At 32.8% G+C, this 23,161-nt stretch overlaps 1 long non-coding RNA gene across 1 annotated transcript; it reads right to left on the reverse strand.

Moving 5' to 3' along the window:
* Positions 1-1,256: 1,256 nt before the first annotated feature.
* Positions 1,257-12,759, reverse strand: LOC127723241 (uncharacterized). Its single transcript, XR_007991952.1, has 3 exons — positions 12,618-12,759; positions 6,767-6,840; positions 1,257-3,699 (listed from the first exon to the last, which is right to left on the reverse strand). It is a non-coding gene; the product is annotated as an uncharacterized LOC127723241 (long non-coding RNA).
* Between the last annotated feature and the right edge of the window lie 10,402 nt (positions 12,760-23,161).

Below are 23,161 nucleotides of genomic sequence, written 5' to 3' on the forward strand. Positions count from 1 at the left end.
TTATATCAAGCATATATAATTTTTCATTTTCTACTGCTTGAAAAGACTTTCGTTAGAAATGAATACTCCCAAGGGACATAATTCAGCTTTTTCATAGATTAATACAGTCAACAAAGGCAACTTTACAGCTGAGTATTTTGCATATTTAATGTTTTAAGTGTCTAATATCTTTGTATTTGTCATCTCAAGACAAAATAAAGGATTTTATAGCAAGTTCTGAAATTTTGAACCACAATATGGCATATGTTAAAGCATGGAATGGAGAATAGTATGAAAAATCTTGAATTTGTGGTTAGGTTGTAAATTTTGGATAAATTGAATACAAATTGAATGGAACGGTCATTTCTATCTGTTTAAATGGTACTGTTTATTATTTTTTTTAAAATAAGATAAGATATGATTGGATACAGGTAGTTTATTAAGCCTTATCTAAAAGAAGTACAGAAAGAGGTAAACCAGCATGTAGGGGTGGGGGACATAAAATGATCCATGTTTCTTTAAGTGATGGGGACATACAAGAATTTATTATAGCCAAGGTTTTCACAATAACCCAGTATTGCATTTATGGTGTAATAAGAATTCTTTATATCTTTATGCCACAGTATAGGGAAAATAGTACTATTACATTTTCCCAGCATTAGGTTGGCCTTTTGTGTACCCAAGGCAGGTGAAGGAAGTCAACTTAGGAGCGCTGTAATTGGATGTAAGGGTACAATATATTTTTTTATTTATCTATGAATAACTGCAGTGTGTATATTTACAATATAAATTTTGAAACCCATTGAAATATTTTCTAGAGAATTATTCGAAAAGATTTCCAAAATTTCATAAATTTGGTGTAAAATGACGGTGGGCATGGATAACATAAACAAGCTCCGTTGGAAGTTGGTCATGATACTATTTGGCTTCAATTTTTAAAAAATAATAATAAAGTACTAACACCACACATAACTGTTTTGTCCAGGTTTTTATTATAAAAAGTGGTAAATTGAGAAAATGTTAGTATTGTCGCCTATGGCAGAATAAATAGTACCGTTTTCCCTATAATGGAAAATAAAATCTAATTTTAGAATGCCTCTCGATTGGTATCGGCCAATCAAAATACGGATTCCTATAAAAATTACATGTAATGCAACTACAATTTTTGTAAAAGCATGTAACAGAGATATATTTACTTGGTATATAAAATACACAAAACAAAGGCTACAAATTAAAGAGCACGAGCTGCATACCTTGAACTCTAGGTATAGACAATATTAAGACCAAATTTCATTTATTTCACATACATGTATCAATAAAAGATTTCACGATAATAATCCAAAATATAAAAACGTTAATAACTCCGGTGTGAAGTCGATAAATGATTTGATTTGAGTTCTCACAAACATGTTTAACACCGCCACATTCTTTAAGTCAGGAGCCTGTAGTTCAGTGGTTGTCGTTGGTTCTAGTCTGTTATATTTGTTTTTCATAAACTATTTTGTTATAAATTAGGCCGTTAGTTTTCTCAATTGAATTGTTTCATATTTTTCATGTTGGGGCTTTTTATAGCGGACCATATGGTATGGGTTTTTCTCATTAATGAAGGCCGTACGGTTACCAATAATTGCTTACATCCACTTCATTTAAACTTTGGTGAATAGTTGTCTCATTTGCAATCATACCACATCTCCTTATTTTTATATAGGTCATACAGATCTTGTTTTCCTGGTCATTTTTTAATGCGAGTATCGCTGTGTGTCTTCTATGATACTTTTTATGGTAACAATAAAAAATTGATTAAAATGGGTAAATATGGCCATTTAAGGGCAATAAATCTAACAAGGTATCAATTAACCTTCCAGCTATGTTGAGCTATTTGTAGATCTGTTATACTAATCATGATTTCTTGGATAAGTTTCCCTCTATCTTTTATCATTTTCAAGATAGTAGCTAAAACACAAAAACATTGCAATTATAACTCAAATAAAAAGTCCATGCAAGTGCAGTAACTCATATAAGAAAAAGGTAGATCTTTTTTGCCGATCCGTTTTGCTCTTTTACAACATCAGCTTTCTGTTTTTAGAATATTAACCCCCAATATATATATTTTCAGATCTTTATTTGCTGACCTTTCAGCTGTTTACAGTTTCTTTTTGGAAAGTCCTAAAAGGGCTTTCGTGATAATATGCTTCAAGAACTAATGAAAAAGAATTTTTGTTTAATAAGACCACCCAGAAACAGGGCAACTGTAGAGACTGAGGCGAGTAAATGAAAAAAAAATATATTTTAAACACCAGCGGTTCTTTTCACAAAAAAATCTTAAAAAGTAAAAATACCTGTCAGTCATACACATTTCAGTATAACTTACTATAAATTCTAATCTTAAGATTTTTTGTGAAAAGAGTCGCGAACTATATTATGGTTATCGGAGTATAATTTAACAAACTTATTCTCCAATGTATCTCCTAAAGTATTCAGAACTAGATCTACAGCTTTGAGTTCTCTGAATGTTGAACTTTGACTTATAGTCAACTTGTCCCACATAAAATGAAATGTCTGGTTAACTGAATTTAAGACGACCCCGGCACCTACATGATCGCTTGCGTCTGTATAGATGATTCTCTCTGGTTTCCGAAACCAAGGTGAAATTACTCTGAGTGAAAATGAATACACGTTTTCGAACCAAAGATTAAGCTCAGCCCGAGTTACAGGGGAAATTTAAGTAAGATCTTTTCGTCCCAATCGAGTTTATGAGTTATTAACATAGACATTTGCCTAGAAAATAACTGACAAAACTGATCCGTAGGCGAATTTCAAAGAAATAATAGAACCCACGACAGACGTACGTTTTTTGACTAGATGTTAATCCATCCGTCGTCTATATAAACTATTACTTTTATACCATTAGATCTCCACTATTTGACTATAGGTCTTAGAGTTTTAGATAAACGATAAATACAAAGTATTTGGTTATAGACTAAAATTTCCAAGAAAACCCCAAATAAGTGAAATACTCGGGATGGATATTCACGTGATGATACCCGCTAGTCAAATTTTAACATAAAATTGCCCTTTTTAGCAAAAGCAACCTTCTACTGTACCCTCAAATTTAACCCTTCGTTCTGCTATACATTTGTTAACGTGACGTAAATCTAAAATTAATCTAGGTTTTCTTCTGTTTGACATAGATAAGGATAATGGATTGACACAGTGCGGGGGTTCTGATAATTCAAGAATAAGGTTTTTCTGTAAAAGTTCCGAAATCGCTGATTCTGTAAAATCTCCATGATCTATTGCCCATCTTTTATTTTTAAGTATAACTTTCTGTGGTAACTCGAGAAATTCCAATCTGTAACCAAATTGTAAGACGTTAAGTATAAATTCGCTAGTTTTCAATTTATCTTTCCAAAAGGTAATGGACTTTTAAGTCTGTTTTAACCGAAACTATTGGTTTTGTGTTTTTTTCTCTCTTTCAAATTTTTCATTTAGAATATGTAAATTATACTCAACTTGTTCATCGTTTATCTCCAGGGTCTGGGAACGTTGCTGTGAGAGGCTGTCTTCTCTGAAGATGAGCTGAATAGGGACAGTACTTGGCAATGTGTCCTGGCAAGTTGCGGTTGAAACAGACAACATTGTTTCCTTGTCCAAAGTTGGGCTTAAAGCCATTGAACGGTGCTCTAGGGTCGGCGTTGAATGGTTGACGCTGGCTTGATCCTGCTTGAGAGCCAAGAAAAGTTAAGAGACTTGTTAATAGATATAAGTAAACATGTGAAAGCTCTCTCACAGGCAAACAACCCAAAATTGTAAAGTCTGTTTTTAACCGAAACTATTGGTTTTGTGTTTTTCTCTGTTTCAAAATGTTCCTTTAGATTATGTAAATTATTCTCAAATTGTTCATCGTTTATCTCCAGGGTCTGGGAACGTTGCTGTGAGAGGCTGTCTTCTCTGAAGATGAGCTGAATAGAGACAGTACTTGGCAATGTGTCTTGGCAAGTTGCAGTAGAAACAGGCAATGTTGTTTCCTTGTCCAAAATTGGGCTTAAAGCCATTGAACGGTGCTCTCGGGTCGGCGTTTAATAGTTGACGCTGGCTTGATCCTGCCTGAGAGCCAAGAAAAGGCTGCCTAGTAGACATATCGTCGAAAGCTACAGGTTTGCGTTGTGCAAAATTTGTTGGATTCCTCGTATATGGGGTTTGGTTTTGACGTTGTTTTTTAGAGGCTGCTCTGGCGGCAGCTGCGGGAATTTTTGTGGCATCTTCAGCGTTATCAGTAATATCAGTATCAGTATACTCTTTAACGGTCTCCCAACTATGTTTGTCTGCTTATCTTTAAGAGTTTATTTCTGTAGGTTAAAACTTTCTTTTCTGAGTCGATATGTGAGAGGGCTTCTTTGGGGTAACCAAAAGTTATTTTGTTAGCAAGGTTATCAAGGTTGCTCAGTCTTTTTTCATTAAATGAATAATGTATCTTGTTACTCTCACATTTGAGGTCAACGTAGGACTTTTAGTTTGTACAGTAACTCAGAAACGATGGAGATTCGTTGTTTTTCTAGAGCATTATCAATTTTGGTGTTGAACAAGTGAACTATATCAACAGAATTGGACTCAGTTGTATCACGACTACATTCACCAGACATAGAACCTGCACCTTCAGTAGATGGGTGACTGTTCGGATGAGAATGGCTTTCTGAATCTGACATATCAAGATGGCGTATAGTATACTAAACTAACTTCTGTGTCCTTACTATCTTGTAACGAACGTCGCATTGGTCAAGCGCGCCTTAATGACCGCCGAAATCGTTCGTGCAGAAAGGAATTCAATGGATATTACCCTTTCTAATTTAGATATAGAAAACCGTTATGTAAAACATAGGACCGTAAAGAAATGTAACGATCGAGCTTAATAGTTTCAAGTAATATTTTCATACAATGTATACGTTTGGCTTGATATAGGTTATGTTCTTTTCGTATAATTTATGATGGAATGATACTTAACCCCTGACTGGAGAAATTGAGGTTGATTTTTATATGATGAAGACATAATCTTTCGATCAGTTTATTTATAAGGTTTGGAGCTGGTATGTCAGTATCTGTTAGTAGTTCTTTGTTAATTATGTTGATTCCTGTCATTTTGCTTAGTTTCTTCTGTTACCTCTTCTAACATCGGACTCGGACTTCTTTAACATTGAGTTTTACAGTGCGTATTGCTGTGTGTTTGTTTATTCCACATTGGCTAGATGTATAGGGGGAGGGTTGAGATCATACAAAACATGTTAAACCCCGCCGCATCTTTGCGCCTGTCACAAGTCAGGAACCACTAGCCTTTGTTAGTCTTGTACGGATTTTTAAATTTTGGTTCAATTTTTTGCTTCGGAGTTTAGTGTGGCGTCTATTTCGCTGAACTAGTATACATTATTTAGGGACCAGCTGAAACCCCGCCTCCATTTGCGGGATTTATCGTTGCGTTGAAGACCTATTGGTGGCCTTGTGTTGTTTTCTGGTCGGGTTGTTGTCTCTTTGACACTTTCACTGTTTTTTTCTCTTTAGGCTATTTGGCTGTATCTTTGTATGAACAAAGGTAAGAACCACTTAAATAAGAGAAAGAACTGAGTTAGAAACACGAATTGTTACATTTTTTATTCAATCTGATATTCTCCCCAAGGTATATCTTGTTCTCTAGAAACTCTTATAATATTCAAAACGTTAAAAGATAGCAAAGCAAAAAGCACATCAAATAAAACAAAAACATTTTAAGTCTTAGTTTTTCAATACGCGGAAACCACGCATCAAATATGTTTTGTTGAAAACAACACCGAAACATATTTCAAAATAATAGGTAAAATATGGAAATACATTTTTAGTGTTCAAATCTATAGTTATTTGAAGCGGTTATTTTTTTCCTTAAAATATCATTCTATTATCAGGTGCTAACCGTATCGGATAATCATTTATGACTGGTCGTAATCCGTTACTGGTAGTGAAACAAAGACTTGATTAATGGTTGCTATAAAAAAAATTTCAATATCACGGAACTATAAACAACAGTCATACAAGTGGGAGTTTTAGCTAGCTACGAAACCAGGTAAACCCACCATTTTCTTTTCGGAAAATGACTGTATCAAGTCAGTCATATGATACGAAACCAGGTAAACCCACCATTTTCTTTTCGAAAAATGACTGTATCAAGTCAGTCATATGACAGTTGTTTTCCAATTGTTCAGGTGGTTGATATATTCGAGCATTTCAATTTGTCCGGTTCTATGGACGTCCCTCTTTTTTATTTACCTTTGAGTTTGGGTTTTTTGTTAATACAATATTTACACATGCCTATTTCTTCCAAATGTCTATCATTTTATGATTCATTACATGTGATTATGTTCTAAAAGACTCGCCGCCCTAAATCCTATATGCATCGCGTTATATATCAGCACTTTTAGGAATAATTTATATGTAAACATAAATATTTCTATCACTGGTACTACATTTTCTATTCATCAAAAAGTAAAATAACAAAAATACCGAACTCCAAGGAAAATTCAAAACGGAAAGTCCCTTATCAAATGGCAAAATTAAAAGCTCAAACACAACAAACGAATGGACAACAACTGTCATATTCCTGGCTTGATACAGGCATTTCAATACATTCTAATAGAATCAATCCATAACACAAAATCAGGACATGCATAACAATAAACACAAAAAGCTAAGAAACGGTGCTTTTTTTGTTGTTCTCCTTCTAAAAGACCCAGTGAAGCTTTCATCACGGAGCAAAAACTCTCACCTTACTGCAAGTAAAAGACGGTTCCTTGAATCGATCTGAGTAGAATTCTTTGCAAACTAACGATCACGCCCCATCTGTGAATTAAAAAACAAAGCCATGAATTAATATCAATAAAAATAAATCTTGCATAAACAATGAAACATTTATTGTCATAATAAGCATTGTTCTATATACCGTATGTATCGAAATAGCACTATCATACTTCATTGTCATGTTGCAAAACAAACTGTAAATATCTTAAATGGTTCATCCGAATGTAAACATTGGTAAAAGCAAAGTTTTAGACTCTTTCTAAATTCCATGTCCATAACACTATATACAACTGAATTAATGAAAAACGATACCATGTACAATATAGAAAAGGAGACCTTCGCTAGTACGTTCTGGTCGGTAAACTCTGTCAAAAATGAATATTTATACCAGAAATGTTCGTCTGCAACATCGAAAAATGACATCACGACCCGCGGTAAACATGTGACCATGACCATTATGGACACTAAAATAAACATACAGTTAGTAGTCCATAATTTATTGTTGTCACTGATGCATCATCGGCGGTTATGTCATTAGTCGATGAAGAAGGCAATGTATATAACAAGGATCGATCATTGTGTCATTTGCGAAGTCCACAGTAGAAGTTGTTTTCCTAGTGTGTACTTTGAATTGTTTATCTTGTTTGCGACTTTCGCAAATTTTAAGCCAGATTTGAAATATAGTACAACAATAATTATAACAAGCAGAGCATGCAGTGAGTTATGAATGATTCTATACACAAGCCTTATTTCCGGATAGTTAGTATATCGTCTGCATTCGTAAAACATAATATCTTTGTCAGTGTCATTTATTTGTATAACAATGTCTGCAAAAAGCGCAAATGGCATTGATTCACACAGCACATACATTATTAGATATAAATAGTTGCTTAATCTTGATATTCCTTGTTAAAATGGCCGACATGTCCGAACGAATCTTTGACACTCGATGGCGACAAGAAACGTGACTGAAGTTGATTGCACATATTTCGTCAAAATCCACGCTGCTTTACATGCAGATGGGTCCGACCACGAGAACCAATAAAAATTCTGTATCACTGATATACTGATGCAATTGAACGGCAAACGCCTGAATCTGACAGATAAAGGTCAATCTGTCGACACAAAAACTGCCCGTATGTAAAATGTTTACGCCAACAAATAGCGCCACCTATAACTTTTTCTACGACGTCTTTGAGAACGATGTTCCGTTCTGTAGGAAATTAAAACATTAAATTAACTAAAACATATATTTTGTAGAATAGTAAGTGTAGAAAACAAATTAAAAGATATATTTTCACATGACTGGTTATGCATGTTACGCTGGCAATGTGCGCAATGTCCTTTAATTCAAGATTGAAAATTAGTTTGTTTTGTACGTCAAAATGGCAGATTCCAGTGTTTACATTTTTCCATCAAAACAATAGCTGACACAATCTTGTGTCCGCTCATGAATATGCACATTATTTATTGTGTAGGGTAGCTTATCCAATGGCATTTACTGTTATGTAAGTGGCTATATACGTTACCATCCATTGTTACAAAAGTGGTATGTGTTTTGTGTGTATACCTCTGGAATGTTGTGTATTCAATTTTTTACGGTAAAAATCAATGTTATCTTCATTATATTTCCATGCATACAAGTCATAACAACAAATACACTTTTTTTATAAAACTTATAATGTAAACAAGCATGTTTGACTGTCTGCTTTAGCAAAAATTCGTGTAAATAAAGCTGATGAGTCGTTTTAAATTCAAGCACTGCAGACAAACACGTGGTCGTTCATTGATGTTTGTTTACTTAAATTGCACGTTGTTGTTACTGAATACTTAGAAGAAACCACTATTGTGTTATTATTGTTTAACCGTAGATATAATTAATTTTACAATTGCATTTAAATGCTTTCAAGACTTATATAATACACCTTCCTTAAGAAATAGGTCTAGCTAGGTCCAGGGACTTCCTATACTAGGTCCTTGTGGCTGTAATGATGAAAATTACCATATTTACATTACAGCATTTTTTTGGCATTTGATATTTTCATATATGTACATAGAGAACAATAGAGTATATGTACAACATGGGTTTAATTCCCACCCTAGGCATTAATTTTAAGGTTGGAGCAAAAGGGCAGATTGGCCAAAATGTAGTGTCTCCGCATCTACTCTGTTGTTCCTAAGTCTCAAAATGATGTTCGCTGTGGCTAAGTCCCCAACATCTTTCTTTTCTAAGTATACAGCAGCTCCTCTAAGGATTAGTAAGGGAGCACTTTATATATAGTCCATTGGCTAAGTCCTGTTTTTTTGTTTCTCTTATTTTCTTATTTATATTATTATATTTCTTATATTTTCTTGTATAAAGCCAAAAAGCTACAATTTCTCTTTTTCCTATGCTGCCTGAAAACAATGAAAGTTTTTATTCATTGTTGATGTCTGTAAAGTGACTTATAACTGCTAACAGACACATTATTTGGACTCTGGTGGATAGTTATCAGACTGTTATCTCATTGGTAATCATACCAAATCTCTTTATCTTAGTACTGGTTAATTGTTTGAAGTAAATGACTAACAAACAATAAATCCTTTGAAAAAAAATTCTGCAATGATATCAGTTTATATATATCAACAATAAATTTGGTTGTATAAATAGTGTCACTATATTTATAATGACCCCTGTAATTGTGAACTGCCATGACTGTCTTGTGCAAAAAATTCATTTTAATAAGTTCCCTAATGAATAGTATATAGATGTATAAAAAAAACCAAATGTATGAACTGATATATTTTGGGATATCAAAAATAAAGTATCAATTCAAAAGTAATTGATATGTTTTTGATTAATTGAATAATAACTTATTGAAATAACACAAACTAGCATTCTGATATGTGATACATATATAACTGTTTGCAGCTTTTTCTGAAATAGTAATAATCCAGTTATGTCATAACAAAGAGGTTTTTGGTAAAAGTTAGCAAAATTGTCAGTATTTCAACCACATTTAGGCCTAGGAAACTTAAATTTTTAAGCGCAGAGGTCGACAAGCTAAGTACTGTAAATTCAAAAATTATCATGAGGTTTTTATGAAAGTAAATAATGCGATTTAATTGATTATCGCAATAATAACTCTCATTTTGATTTGATACTATGAAGATTTTTTCTGATATCAGAATGATAAATATCTCATTTTTGTCCAATCATCAAAAAATTTCTGAATATACTGTATTTAAGTCAGCTTTGTTTTTGTCTGAGACTACTATAACACGGGACTGTGCTATAGTAGTCTAAGGTTTTTGTTTTGTATTTCAATTGCCTATGCATTTTAGAGCAGTTAAATGTGAATTTGGATTAAATTTGAAGTTGTTTCAGTATATTTTATGACATAATCACACTCTTTTATTTAAAACAAGCATTTTCAGACTTTATTTACTGATCAGCTTAACTAATCATTCATTATTCAATCAATAATTTAATTAAAGGACTCAACTGTTTTTTGTAGAACTTTTGAATTCAAATTTAAGAAACAAAAATCAAAAACTTGTAATACATGTAATAATAGGAATAATGTGAACTGCCTGATATTATATTACAATACAGCTTTTTGTTCAGTTTTCTTTGTGTTGATTATTAAGTTTTAAATCCGTTTCTGGCTTTTTAGATTTTCAGATTTTTTCTCTTGATTTAGAGCGAGCAACAGAACTTGTACATCTTATATAGTTTCTTATCTTAAAGCAGGTATAATACAAAAAAATTGTCTTTTTTTTCATTCAATGTCAATGTTCACAATTTTGAAGCATGTATTGTCTACATTTTCTTTTTTTCCATATTGTATTTTAATGTAATGCAAAGTTAAATTCTATTGTAAAACGAGTTCTGCTGATGAACCCCTCTTGTATATAATTTTTTGGCATGAAATCAAATATATTTTTTCTGTTATATGGAATAATCCCCCTCTCTTTATCAACGACCTGGATCTGTTGAAAGGTTCTTGCTTTTCTCAGAATTTGCCATTGTTACATCAGGACAAAAGGCTACCAATAATCATGCCTGACGATCACGGTCACACAGAAAGAAAACATCTCTTTGCAGATCATAGTAGAAAAACAAAGATAGTTGGTAACATAAATGTATTGTTTAAAAATATCAAGAGAAACATTCCCATACAGAATCTCTGTCAATAAGTTAATTCTCCACTCTTAACAGTGAAATCTGAAATATGTATATTGATCGGCAAGCCTCGCATCTTGAAAACTTAAATTTCTAGAGGAGAGAACTATTGTTTCACAATTGATGCTGTGTTAGAATGTATAATATCACTCTTTTTTCCCATATAATCAGCATACAAAGTGACAAAGAATCTATAAGTTCTTCAGTCTAAATAACTTTGTTAAATCTCATTTCTGATGCAACATTTTCGGAGCACCAGAGTAAAAACTGTCTATTTTAGATATTTTTTTTATATATATAAATTAAATTAAATTAATTGAAGTCTAATTTTACAGTGAAATTTATATTTAAAAACTGTTCTATAAACAACCTACATGTACAAACACTGAGTTTATTTTCATCTGCTTTTTAAGAATATTGATACACAGAAAGTAAAACAAAAACTTGGATTATTCCATCTATCAAAAGGGTGTTTGAAAATATACAATGTATAGCAATTTATAAGTCCAAGTTTCAGAGAAAAGTCAGTTATCTATAATTTTCTTCTTTGGAAGTTTTCAAAAACCTGTAATTACTTGAAAAAATGCCATATTCAACTATTCCATGACTATTTTAATGTAACAAGAGTAAAGGAACATGAAATATGGAATAGTTATTCAAGAAAGTGTGGAAATATAACTACAATCATCAATTTTACTCGAATTTACTGTTGTGAACTTACAATTTCCTACGATGCGATGCGTGTACGGAGTTATCTCCCTTTGATCTCCACTTCGCCACGAATAAGCTGACACAATTTCGTGTCCAGTAAATTTAGGATCGATTAAAATCTAATGTAAAAAAATAGTTTTGCTTCATATTTTATACCCCTCAACACGTTACCATACCTATTTAAGGAATTATTAGGGATTTTCCGTGGACCTACGCAAATTTTCAGAACAAAAGTTTCACTTCACTCGTCAATTTAGAATACTTTATCAACACTTTTTAGTAACAATCATAAAGGTTAATGAAGCTTATTCACCCAAGATTTGAACACTTTGATTTTTATTAATGTACGAGTACAAATAAGACGATACGAGTAAAAAAACCACGAGGCATGTACGTTTACCAAAAAATCGTAAACTCTGACCTTTTGTCACGTGACCAATGTCTTGACCTTAGAAGCCATTAAATCGTTTGCCGTCCAACTGTGGTACAGACAACACTACCGACAACGTCCGAAAGCACCAGAAAGGAAATGAACATTCTGAAGTTTTCTGATGAGATTAGTTTTCGCCAATGGATATGCATCACAACTGTGTTTCCAAGCATTGCTGATCAGCATCCAGCTAACAACAGTATTGTATTCGGCAAAAGAACATCAGCCATCTTCATGTCATAAAGTTTTAACGAATCCAAGGAAACTGTTGAATTTATTGACTTCGTTTTGGTCACAATTGGAACTTAATAAATGTTTCCGTTTTCAAAAAATACTATCGTTATCCAATAATTTACCACTTATACGATTGATGATGAGGAAACTTCTCTAATCTATACGCTATACGGCGCAATCATTGAAACTACATTGTAAATAATACGTCCTTATTTTATAAATAAAATTAGATTATGAGACTATAATGGTCATAACAAATAAAAGGAAATAATACTGTACCATAACTCAAAGCACTTTAGATGCCAGATGTTTCTGATAGAAAAAAACCCACTTTTTGCATTGTATGGACTTAAATAAGTATTAAAGTCTTGTTTTGCGTTCAATAAATTTTAAAAAGACAAATTAATATAGTCCAAATCAATAAAACGATGTCACCAAGTGACGCTCAATATCCGGAATTAAAGGTCATATGTCACTTCCGTATATCATTTTCTAAAAGTTAGTCAATTCCAACCAGGAAGGATGGAAACATTTAACATTTGTCTTGGTTAAAACATAAATTGTGTCTGCCCGATTTTTTTCTTTATTTCCGTTATCCCTTATTTAATCAAGCAAACGATATATTAGATGGAGAACTAAAATATTGCAAACAATATGTTGACAGATATTTATGAACACATTTTAGATTATGACGAATGTATTGATTTTATTCTACTTACATGTACCTAGCACAAAGAAAAGTAAGAGGTAAATTTCCCTTAAATTCATTTCTCATCAGGGCCTTTTCTAGAAGGACTTTACACCTTTGATTAAATTCACAGTATCATTCATACTTTAAAAGAGCGACAAGAGAAACCAAAGGGATATTCAAACTCGAAAACAAACTGACAATGCAATGACAAAAAATGAAAAATGACGAAAAGACGAACACACAGTTCACAAAACACAACATAGAAGACTAAAGACTGAGCAACACGAACCCCACTAAAAACTGGGGATGATCTCAGGTGCTCTGGAAGGGTAAGCAGATCCTGCCCCACATGTAGCACCTGTCGTGTGGCTTATGTAAATACAAACCCAGTGATAAGTCTAATTCGATAGGTCACATGCTTTCTTTCAGGTTGTAACAACAGTAAGTTGCATTGTAAGAAAAATATAATATTTGCAAAAAGAAGGTTGAAACTGCAATTTTGATAGATTGTTGCAAATTTTGCATCTTTATCTATAATACAGATAGAAAAGCTATTTCAAAACAAAGAACAATTTTCTATCGCATGTATAAGATAAAGACAAATTCATATTGTTCCTGGTGGCCAGAAATGCGATTAAAAGCGTGTTGCATTTGCAGTTATGCATTAAAATGATGTCTGAAATGCAAATAAAGGCACCAAAGAGCCCGAATTGCATACCTTGGACTAGTACTCTAGCTAAAGAGAATATTAAGACCGATGTCATTTATTTCACATAACTTTTGCAATATTCCAAGATAATAACCAAAAATGTAAAAACGGTTAAAATCTCCTATGTGAAGTCGATAAATGATTTAGGTAATGTTGATGTTTTCCTGGTCGTTTTTTATGTTAGAAGTTCTCTTTGGCTACTATGATACTTTTTACGGTGACACGAATTGGCTGATATATACGATGTGTCTGTGGCTAAACTAACTAGCGACATTTTTACCACGTCTTAGATTGTGGTTTACCATCTACGTAGTCTGGTCTGCTTAGTACCGAACGTGGCCTATTCCTGAATATGACTGTTTTGTTATCTACAGTCCGTTTCTATGTATGTTGGCGTTTGCTTTTAATTTTTTTGGGTTCAGTTTTTCTGTTGTTACGTTGTTTTCCTCTTATAGTTGATGTTTTTCCCTCGGTTTTAGATTGTTACCCGGATTTATTTTTGCTTAATCGAATTGTGACTATTGAACAGCGGTTGTTTTCCATTCGTTTGAACTTTTGATTTTGCCATTTGATAAGGGACTTTCCGATTTGAATTTTGAATGGATAAATTTCACTCTATCTTTTATGATTTTTAAAATATTAGCAAAAGTACAAAAAATTGCAATAACTAAAATAAAAAGTTGTACTGCCGTTCAGTTTTGCACTTTTAACTTTCTATTTTTGTTATTAAAAAAAAAAAAACGAAAAATTGTTCTTTAACGTTAATAACTCTTATAAAGATTTCTGTTTTATGTTGCCGTACAAACGTATATTTTCCGATCTTTCAGCTGTTTACAGTTTCTCTATATCTACTATATATTTCATCAAAACGGTAACAAAGAGCACACATGCTTTATGTGCCGGTCCGAAATCTTCAACGTTTAATTCATTGGTTGTCGATGTTTAATGTCTGCCATAATTGATTTCCGTTTATTGCTTTAGCAAAAATGAAGCCTTTAGTTTTACGGGGTTTTCTCATTGTTGACGGACGTACGGTGACCTATAGTTGCTTAAATTCATTTCATGTTGACTCTATTTGATAGTTGTCTCTTGGCAATCACACAACATCTCGTTTTTTATGGTCATATCAATTATGTTTTTATCTTATTTTATGCGACTGAATACATCACATATTTACAACTGACAATCTCCATTGTAGAGTCCAGAGTTACATATATCTAGGACCATCAACACACTTCTGAAAATTAAATCAAATTCCGCTGACCGAAGGACATATATATGTGATATATGTAATTAAAATTAAAACATATTGATGTAATTGCATTGGAAGTATAATTTATCACCCTTAACGAACTATAAAACGGCTGAAATGCAAGGTACAAGATCTACGTGCATCAAATACCTTGCTGAACAACTTTTTTGTCATTCGTGAGGGGATGACATGCTTTTGAGATGAGAAATACTAGGTATAAAAAAAGTTGGAAAGTTGAATATATGATGTTTAAAAAGGTGGGATCTCGATAAAAAGAAGGAACAAAAGTTGGAATCGAAAAAAAAAAACCAAAATAACTGAATTTGGAAAATCAGAACCTCCGTGTCATACCCTCATTCATAAAAGATAATAAGTAATCACCATGCGATCAGATTTCAAGAATAAAATGAGATGCTTGCTGGACATACGCCAAGAGACAACAACAGAACGGCACAAAGTAAATCAAGAACAATTTAGATTACAGTGTTTGATTATCATACATTAATATGGAGGTAGTGAGTTCGAACCCCGCACGTGGTAGGTGCGTTCGACTAAATCTTAATTGCATAGGGTTGCCATTTTTTCTGCCGAAGTTCGGTGGTTCTCTCCGGGTACTCCTGCTTCCTCCACCAACATTAACAGGCCGTTTTGAAATATTCAATAGTGCTGAAAGTGCATGGCGATAAAACACCAAAAAAAAAAATCCATTCATTGACATGTGAACGTAATCGATACAAGTGCGACAGTATTCAAACTATGTGTTATAGTAATTCCATACTGGTATCCTGTTGATTAAGGTTCATGTGGACCCTATGACTAAAGTTGCTGCGCTTTCACCTAAAAATATAAGAGTACAGACAAACTTTAGTAACTGGAAAAATTTAAAGGCATAGCATGCCCTAGATAAATAAAATTCAAATGCATTTTATGTTGTAGAAAATAAAAAAAACTTAAAATTGATTTTGCAGTGCTCTTTTTTCATTCCTACAGAAGGTGCCAAAATAAACAAAGTTGAAAGAGAGGTTTGAGAACTTCCCCATTGTTTATAATTAAAGTTAACTATAATGATTGAGATGGACAATACATGGACAATAGATACCTGACAATAATTATTGGTTTAAAATGTGTCACTGTGTGGACCATATCAAATGAAAAAACTCAACTGTTTGTTAATTTTATCATCTTCTGCAGGGATGAAAAAAGTGCACTACATAATCCAGTTAATTTAAAAAAAATTTAAAACATAAAATGCATTTGTATTTTATTATCTAGGGCATGCTATTCTTTAAAACTTTTCCAGATACACAAGTTTGTCTGTACTCAGAGTAGATTTTGAGGTGAAACCGCAGCCATTTTAGTCACAGGGTCCACATGAACCTTAATGAACAATCGATATGTACAAATTCCATCCTCTTTGCTTGACTACCGCTGTTTGGTATGTGAACATGTTACATTGGAAAACAATTGTTTGCAAATGTAATGCATAAAATACAAGTACGTATGAAACTATACATGTATATGACAGGTGTAATTCTGGAATGACTTATTTTATTAATAAAACGTAATTAATTTTTAACTAAACAGTAAAACGATTTTAATAATGATAGGAAGTTTCTGTATGTAAATAGTACTTGACGGATATTCACATAAAGTACTATGAAATCATCATTGTAATTGTCCCGGTTGAGTAAAATTCATTTGTCAGAAATATAAGGTCAATGTTCATTATAAAAACCGATGTTAATGCGAAGGACACTAAAACCTATTTAAAAATGTTCTCTGATGACTTTATCACAGCAAATAAACGCTTCCTTCAAAGACAGTTGAACATCATGGAAAAGAGTACAATCGCTAGCAATGTGTCACTTTCCGAGCTAAATGCTGAAAAAAATCAAACATTGTTGCCAAACATTGTTTTGATGGTTCTGATCACAACGTTTTCGCTTTTATTTAACGTAACTGTTATGTGGATCCGTTGGAGAATGATGAGCGAAACAACAGACATACGTAAATATATACCGTACTTAGCCTTACTAGATATGATCTCAACTTTAATATCGGGAACAACTTTTATATATTTAAATATCAACGTAGTGCTATCATGGAAACATCATTTGTTTTGTAGAATGAGTAGCTTTGCTATAAAAGTAACACAATGTATATCTGCACTTTTTGTTTTATTTGTTGCAGTTCAGAGGTATTTGAAAATATGTCATTTTTTTAAACATGGATTCACTAAAACCATAAAAATCTTTGTTCTGATTGGATGTTTTACCATTCTAGTTATCAAAGTTTTCCCGGAAATTATTCTATCCCACACCGCCAATAATGCAGACGGAAAGTCTGGGTTGACAAATTATGAGTGTACGCTCAGTTTGAAGAAGGAAAATTTATCAGTGATTTTCGTTATTTTCGACAATTTTATGATGCTTTTGGTGATAGTTGCTATATTATTAATTTACATATTGTGTATACTCGCCATTTTAAAAAGATCGAAAAGGGTTTCAAAACACACCACTATGAAGAAAAAACCTCGATCAGCTAAACAACCTCGATCAACTAAACAACCTCGATCAACTAAAAAACCGAAAAGAAAAAGAAAACAGAACGATTTATACTATTACACGATAGGAAAATCATTTGGAATTATCCTTAAATGCGATGAAATATCAAAAGATACAATGTCGTTTGCCAAATCAAACTTAGAGCTTGGCAAACCATACAAGGAAAGAAAATCAATAAAAAACGTTTTTTTCAAAAATGATTTTCACAAAAAACTCAAAACAGATTTTACAGCACAAAACATGAAAAACGGTTCAAAAGTAAATGCAAAAAATAACGAAGAATCTTCTTTAAGTAACAATCGGATATCAAAAAGGTCGTTTTCAGTGGAGGACATTTCTCATACAAAAGTACGAAAAGTCACAAGATTTGCCAGTGCTATTAACATACCTGAATTATCTAATCAGGCGGAGAAGGGAAGAAATGATCCAAGTTGCAGCTTCCATAGTGAAATGGATGAATCAACCGTCAATATATTTGATTACAATCAAAAACCAAAGAAAACAAAAATGGCGGCAGCAAGAAGATCTCACAAATACAAAATGATTAATACTGTTTTAATCCTAATCATGTTGAGTATGATTATAGGCTATTTACCGGAAATTGTTTTGAATATGATTGACATTTTTACACCGTCTTGGGTGTTACATATGCAGGACACCACGAGATCATTCTACCAACTCTTTAAACGATTTTATGTCATAACGTATGTTACAAATCCGATACTTTATAATTTGATGGACGTTGAATTCGTTGAACATTTAAGGTCTATCTTTCAAACATGTCGTCGAGAAGCATAATAACTCTTAAATGATCACTATTCATTTATTTTATTATATATTTCTTTTAATACTCCTAGGAGAAATGACTTAAATCTACGCCGCTATGGATTATTGTCGAAAAACATTGTTTTGAGATCATCCAGTCCTTTTTCGTCTTTTTTTCCTTTTTCGTCATACTATTCAAAAATAGGTCCTTATGAAACACGAACCTAAATTGCAACTTTGAGGATTGTTGCATTCATAGGGAGTCAAATGTGAACATTTTGTCGTGAACGCCGGTTAAGTGAAAACATGGTCACTGTGACTTTAAACATGGTATTTGTTATTGATGTTCTCGAATTGCTTTTTAGTTTATAGAAGTGTAGTGGACACCTATATGCGAACTTGATTTCAGTTTGTTTCAGTTTCAGATCGTATTTTTGACTAATGATCGTCTTTAAAGTAAAACAAAATAGATGAAGTATCAGTTATTCATTCTTTCCTCTATGTGTACATTGTGACCATATATTTTTATAAGTAATGCACATTGAGCAGATACTATGTGACTTTCATTCCAGTTTTGTAAGTGTTGACGATACTGCTACCGACTTAAATTTTTTTATAAAATAACAGATTTCTTCTGCGGAATAATCACTCTTGCAAACTTTTGGTACATAATATGATTAGACACCGTTCAGTTAAGATATTTTGTCTGATTGAGATCACGAAAGGTTAAACTTAAATTTTGTGTTCTCAAACAGTTGCTCGTAGCATTTTTGTGCACAAAAATGTCTCTTTCGTTTAGTTTTGTTTGTGCGCATGCTTCGAAACAAACTGAATGAGGCTATAATGAGAAACATTCATTTCCCACAAAAGAAGTGGTTAAGAAAGGGTTTTCTATATTTGACCTTCCGAAAGCTATATGCTCCTTTTGAAAATTAGAAGTAATATTTCAGTGATACACAAAAATGCTGAGTAACAAATACAGACTCCTTTGTATATTCTAAATATGATCCACGAAGACTTAAGCATTTACAAAATTAGATTGGTTCATTCGTAAAATGTTCAGTATGCATAGGAATATACAAACTTGCATATTCGTGCGACCCCTCACAAAGAGTCTTGTTTTGTGGCACAAAAACTTGAAAACATACTCTTTACTCTGCTCGTAGACATTCCTAATATCGAGCCTCCATAACCTCAAATTTTTAAAAATTGCCCTTGCAAGCACTCACTATTGATATCCAATCTACACAGCAAGAATTGAATATCCGTTTTTCATGCGTAAAAGAGGCGTTTAACGTATGTTATAAAACATACGTAAAACGCATGTTGAGGACCACGCATGTAAGAAACATATGAATTACGCATGTTAAATACACGTAAACGTGCATAGACGTACAAAATGCGTTAAATGGTTATATGTATTATCCTCGTTTTACGGGTAAACGCACTCCAAACGCCTGTTAATTTCTGACAAATCATGCGTTTAACGTAGGTTTTTTTTGGGGTCCTTAACAACCGTATTTTTTCCCCTCAACGACCGTTTTACGTATGCTTTTTTTTTTGTTCACAGCACCTGTTATACGTATGTTCTTTGGGTCCTCAACACCAGTTTTATGTATGTTTTTTTACACAACACCTGTTTAGCATGTTTTTGTTGTCCACAACACCCAAATACATTTATGATTTTTTTGTTTTTTTCCGATTGGTTATGAATAAACAATAAATATTTGTTTTTATGTATACACTAACGATAAACAAAATACTTTTTGACATACAATGTATGTAAATTAAGGAAGAAATTGAAATATAGTGTATCATTGTATATTTAGTTGGAAATCAAATGACAATAATCTAGATATGATGGTGTTGCCTGTCCTCTTCAAACTTGATTGCCCTTTTTTCATAACTGTTTTTTGGAAAGCATACATGAAGTGTGTGCTATCTTATAATTAGAAGGAAGCACAGTTTCAGTTGCAAAAGATGCTAATAAAAAACTGAATTCAATTTTTCAGAATAATGTATCTGATATGATGTGCCATATCAAATATATTAAGTTCACTATGGTTGATTGTATATTTTTTTTATTGTCGCTGTAATTTAAAACCATTATTTATGTTCACTCCCATGTCATGCATGCAATTCTTTTTCCTACATACATGTATGTTAGAAGAAATATAAATTCAGTCACTTGCCAATTAATAATTTTCTGCAAATGTTTAAAGTCTGCTCAGATCATTTTGCGCTGAATTCCACTCCTTAATAAATCTCATGATAAATTTACACATTTTTTGCTTTCAAACTTTTGACAAACGTTCTAATTTCAGAATTCATTTTTTAAGATTAAAGACAAAGCATCACACAACTAACGAATATTTAACCAAAAAATATATGGACAATAACTGTTAAGTGTCTTTAAATATCAGCCGTGTTTGTACGAGGCTAAGAAACAGGTGTAATGCGAGCTTCGCCGAGCTATTACTCTTGTGAAGAGCCGAGTACAAATAAAGCTGATATTTAAAGACACTAAACAATTATTGTCTTTATCCTGCAATTAATTTTGTACATTATTTTTCAATCCCAATCGTTGAATTTGTTTTTGAAAGAAATCGACATGACTTAAACGAGGACCGTAATGAGGACCCCAAATTGAACTGTGACGTAAACAGTAATTTGACATAACCGTTCGCTCGCTAACAGAAGCAGGATACCAGGAGACTATATATGTCTAGTATACATGTACGTATATCGCTCCGTGTTATCTGTACACCTGTATTAGTATAGTAGAAAGGTCAATTGCAGGATAAAAAGTGATAAATTAAGAAAAAAACATCAAATGCAGCACGTTCAGAACAATATTCTATGACTTCCTATACAAGTGATCTAATTTGATAAACCTTAAGGATCCATGAAAGTAGCCTCACGAGAAACATTATCAATTGCCTTTTACAACAGACTATTTGCTCTCAAGATGCCTTTTGGTTATTTTGCCTGTCTAATTGACATATACCCAATATCTTCTTTTTTATACATATACATGTATATTGCATTCAGTATAGTTATCTATTCAAAAGAAAAGAATATGATTAAGCCAGTGGTAGGAAGGGAAGGTAAGGGGATTATACCGTATCATTTTATGTTGGTCAAAAATTTCTTCGCCACAATTGTGATTTGGATGGAATGGCCAAGGACGACAAAGTTATTGACAACATATCACATGATCCTTTAAATACTGGTCTTAAACATAGAATTTGCTAAAAGACATCAACATATGGTGGTCATATAAACCTTACAAATGCAGTTATTTCAATTATATTTATTTAACAACCACATATTTTAGACCCAATATTCACAATAAATGATCAATCATAAAACAAATCATCCTGCACCGTCCCCTTATGAAAATTAAAAAAAAAACATATCTTATCAATTAAACAAAATAGAGTGGACCATGCTCCAGAATGCTCACACCCGTGGGAGGCTCGGTGTTTAGACAACGACCCTCCCGCTGAAAACAAAAAGTTCTAAAGTTGAAATTCAGATTGATGTTTTACTAACAAAGTCAAAGCAGTGTGAAAGACCAAAAAATGACACTTTGGCCGATATCCTGGCTACACTAAGACCTTTCACCTGATTACCCGAGTTAAACTGAGTCTAATCAATACTCACATGTGTATTACAGGTGCGGCTGTGTCCAAGGTGTTTGAAAGGTACGATATTGTAGAAAACTGTGAAAAAAATTGAGAAGGTTTTATGCTAAAAAAAATATATATATATCATACGTTTCCAAATTAAAGGGGACGTACTGTTTGCCATCTACATTCGCCTCTGAATCAGCCGCCACTGTATTAAAAATTATAAATACAAATTACACACTCATTCTTTTTTAATTGAGACAAAATGAATTACAATAAAAATAAAGATAAGAAATTGACTAGTATTTGTCGTTAGGTTTCTGTCTTATTAACGTATTAACCCCATATCTCCTTTTATTCCTTTTTTTTAATAAAACCTGAAACTTTAGTATAACACATTGTTTCAGTGTCCAAAAAGAGGCTAAAGGCAAATCTGGAGAATTTCTAAAAGAAGTTGCCTTTAATCACTCATAATTAAGAGGGCTGGAGGTCACGCCACAAGAAACAGTTTTTCCCTATACAGTCCAGTTCAGTTCACTTACATGACCATTCATTTTCTACTTCTTATGATTTATGAGTAGTAATAAATGCATAAAATGATAACAGAAATTACTGCAAATATTTGACAGTTCAAAAGACCACATCAGCGTAACCAACAAACAAATTGCCCCCCCCCCCCCTCCGCCCCCTAAATAGATGTACTAACTGTGTGACTATGAATAAATAAGTATATGACCATGCAAATATCACACCCACATGTCCTTCTTGGAAAATGATAAAAGAGGAACTAGAGGCGGATTTAGGGGGCCTTGTTGAGCTACATATATGATAAAAGAATAGGCGTTAATTTTAGAGATAAAGACAAATGCGATAAAAATTCAAGGAAAACAGAAATTCAGGACCCCTTATCCAGACTCTTATTTATAGCTTTTATAAAGCCAAATCAAACTAAATATTATTTTTATACATACATTGTATTCACATTCATGGCTCTACAATCTGTCAATACCTGTATCTTGGCATTGTACAAGGTCATGTTTTTCTCTGACTGTTACTGACGTGTTTACACACAATCCATTGGATGTTGGATGTGTACTGATTGATATTTTAGTCTTAGATGCATGATTTTCTTTTTATTTGCTATTGGCTTTGAACTAGCTATCAGTAACTGCGAGAACTCGCAGATCTGTACTTAGTGTCTTTTTGTTGT

This window comes from Mytilus californianus, unplaced genomic scaffold, assembly GCF_021869535.1.
Source record: "Mytilus californianus isolate M0D057914Y unplaced genomic scaffold, xbMytCali1.0.p SCAF_13, whole genome shotgun sequence".
NCBI classification, from domain to species: domain Eukaryota; kingdom Metazoa; phylum Mollusca; class Bivalvia; order Mytilida; family Mytilidae; genus Mytilus; species Mytilus californianus.